Source organism: Schistocerca americana, chromosome 6 (genome assembly GCF_021461395.2).
Source record: "Schistocerca americana isolate TAMUIC-IGC-003095 chromosome 6, iqSchAmer2.1, whole genome shotgun sequence".
Lineage (NCBI taxonomy): Eukaryota > Metazoa > Arthropoda > Insecta > Orthoptera > Acrididae > Schistocerca > Schistocerca americana.
The window spans coordinates 126983874-126987783 of record NC_060124.1 but is presented as its reverse complement, the minus strand read 5'-3'; positions in this window follow the sequence as shown (position 1 = coordinate 126987783).

The following is a 3910-nucleotide window of genomic DNA, read 5'->3' as shown; positions in this document are numbered from 1 at the left end:
TTGTTGGTACAAAGATTTAACATTCAGCAAACGATATTTTTAAAACTTTCGCAGTCATGATTCACCTCAGTATGTAGGGTTTTATGGTGAAGGGCAAATTATAATCTATCATATTCTAAACTGTACAAACAAAACTGGCGTTACTGTACGACTACAACACTTCCCTGTGATTTTGAACATACCTACCATTGTGTTACACTGGCGTTGTATACACTGACATAACATTTTCCAACACATCAACACTACTAATCGTACTAAAAATAAAGGGTTTTCTGCAATGTAGCACTTAAAAGAACAGGAAATTTTCACATGCAACACAACAGATCAGCGACTACAATGGAACAAACACGCACTTAGAGCTGGAAAATTAGTACCTTGAAAATGCAACTTCTGGGCTACGAAAATGGCCCTTTGCAGTTAAATAAAATTATTTCTCAAAATGTGTATGATTTCCAATAGAAATGACATGTGGTACAACCGTCGCAACTTAATTATTCTGAAAAAAAAAAGACCGCATATTGGCAGTATTTATAAAGCCCCAAGCCCCCATGTTGAAGTACACAACCAAAGCTCGATTGTTCTACTACACATTGCTAACAAAAAATTGTCCGTATTATTTATTGCAATGCATACTGATCAGTTATTATCATTAGCGATGTAGTTTACAGCTTAGTTGACGAGTTTCATTCGATCTTGTAGCATGCATTAAATTTATTGAAATACATAAAATTTGCTCTGTGACAATGCAAAACAGACTTGGGGAACAGTACTGCTGATCTAACGTCTAGCTAAAGGTGCACTGCTAACTACAATTTTAATATTTCCATCAAAGTAAACCACGTTACTCGCGCTCCTGAATTTGTCAAACACCTAGCTCAGCTGAAACAGATATGAAAGGTCAGCGAAATATTATAGTAACCCAATACTAATTACGTTTGGGCCTAATTGCACAACTATATGCATAGCACTAAAGAAGCACGGCATAAAAGCGCAAAAACTCAAGAAATTGATGACGTCATATCATGCTGGGATAAAATTTCGCAATACCACTCGAAACTAGTGACACACACTTCAACTCTTCCCTTCATATAGGTAAGAAAAGTGGATCGCTACGCTTTGAACTACCTAGTTTCAATTACTTTTCAAGGTCATCCAGATACCCACTTCCACATCCGAAATACGTGCACATAGATCGTTGTATATAGTGTTTTATAGGATTTTTGGTAGGTTAGCGAGTAAGGCAGGTAAATACTCTAGTACAAAGTATTTATTAACTTCTGCCTAGTGTTTACACACAGAAAATAACTCTTTCCTTGAAACATCCTGGCAGATTATTTCATTCTGGAACTCTTTCCTTCTTTTTTTCATGTGTAGTTTTAATAAGGTCGAAACTCATTTTTAACTTATAACTTAAATCCACATCTGTAACAGCTATTTCCTTCTCCAACCAGTGGCTTGACAAACACAGAGAAGGTACATTCTCGAATTCTAATACATACACTATCGAATTTTCTTCCTGTAAAGTCCTTGTTTTATAGCTTTAACTATTAACTCAATTCCTTCCTCAAGTTCTTCTAGGCGAGAGCATTCGGAGATTTTAACTATCCCTCGTATCTCTTCCGTGACGCTACTGTTAAAGCGTTCCACGTCTTCCTGTATGTATGTCGGCAACTCTTCTGCTCTACATTCTTGCGGGGTTTCTATATAGAATTTTAAGTTTACTACTTTTGCTGACGAGTGTCCATTAAATGTAACTATTCCATCTGTTTGAAACTCGGCAAATGGCTGTTCTGTTGCTAGGTGGAGAACATCCAGCTCTCCAAGGACATCTTGCATACAAAATACTGCAATTCAACTGGGAGTTTACAGTTGGATCGCACGTACAATGAAATTTAGGATGTTTGACCGCAAGATCACGTGACCGGATGTGCCGCCACCGTAGATATTTACATTATTAAAAAAAGGTATGACAGCCGCAACCGATCAGTCTTTTGTGGTACTGTTCACGCGGATTCCTCCAAAGTGTTTAACATGCCTCATCTACTAGGGAGGAGGACGCGACCACCGACGAACGCTTTGGTTTACGGCTACTATTGGAGAACATGGAAAATCTTGTTTCTGATATTAGCAACATAAATTACACATTAGGAAGAAGCATTTAAATGTGATTACTCCTATTACAGAACCCTTTTGCGATAACATTATGGTAGTTAAATCTGTGATCAGGGGGTAGTCAGGAGCAGTTAGAGAAGGGACGATCTGTAACGTTAAAGAAGGAGACGTGTTGCTCATTTTACTATTATCTAGGTAGTAAATTCTCCAAGTTCGTTAGTGCAGGACATGGTGTCAAAGCGAAACTACCATATCTCCTACATGCAAGCGACAGTACTGGATAAAATCGGCAAGGAAGCACTGGAAACCATTTCCAAGAAATATAAAATTCCTGTGTCTATACCATATAAATTGGAATTAGCCGACATTATATTGGATGTTCTAAAGGAAGAGTTGCTTGGAATAAAGCAGCAGCTACTTGTAGACGATTAGTACCTTTTGGATTTGGACATAACGCAAGACTCTGTCGGAATTTTTAATAAAATGGAGATGTGCGACTACCTAATATCAACCTACGACTTCTGCAGGGAAGCAGAAATATGATTGTGGACAACGACAAGATAGCTGCAATAGACTGTTTAACGTGGATGAGATCCAATTGTAGAGTAAAGGTATACAACAAATATATATGTCAAATCACAAGTCCAGGTGTAAATAAAATTATCGGTAACCGTCTTATAAATTTTACAAAGTGTCCAGATACACGACTACGAGAACTTTTACGTCTTCTTTCGCTAAGGAGCATGGCATTACCAGGCTGGAGGCTACAATGTACAACTACAGAGTAAATCGTGTGTTCGACCCAGTGCAAAACCGTTTAAGTGTATTAGACACCAACAAGCAGTATTTAAAATGTGCTCCACTTTACTCTGTGCCAATTACGCCCATGTGGTGTCAGATAACTAACAATTTACATAACAGTTGCTGTCTGATATTTAACAACGTTCTGCAATTTGTCTACTGGGGTAGTAAGAACACCCGAAAATTGGCTGGTGTGCAAGTAAGTCTGCCGGACTCTCAAGACCGAGAAAAGCTTATAACTCAGGCTCTGTCTGCATAGAAATTATGTACGTGTAAACTACGGGGAGGTTCTTAACTCTGACTCCAACAAATACAATATGAGTACTATGCAGAAGGGCTACGTCAGAACAGGAGAAACCTATTTTTCTCAACCTAGAACACTATTCTCCACAACACCGTCTGATGTAGATGTCGCCGAATTGGGACTGCTTCCTACAAATAATGTTATACCCGAAGTGTTAAGAAAAGGACCAATATACCAAACAGACTTAAAACATTCCCCACTAAGGAAAGTATTCCTCTAAGCGCAGTTAATGTATTAAGTGTACGGAGAAGAAAACTGGAAATGGAGGACCTCGAAGTACAGGAAAGGAAACTGGCATATATGGAGAAGACGTCATAAAGAAAGAATATCACCTGCAACTAGGTACGGGAGAAACTACTGCGAATGTGCAGGCCAGGTTTGCATAAGGATTTAAACACATTGTACGAAAAAATCTGAATACGAAGGGGTAATACAAAATATTGGCATTTACAGTAAACAGCAATGGAAACTGGTCATGCGTTGGAGTAATGGCCGAAATGAATGGAATCGAGAACGTTTACTATATTAAAAGATACAAGAAAAATGTATTCCCATTTGGATCGGCTTAAAAACTATGGTTATACACTCCTGGAAATTGAAATAAGAACACCGTGAATTTATTGTCCCAGGAAGGGGAAACTTTATTGACACATTCCTGGGGTCAGATACATCACATGATCACACTGACAGAAC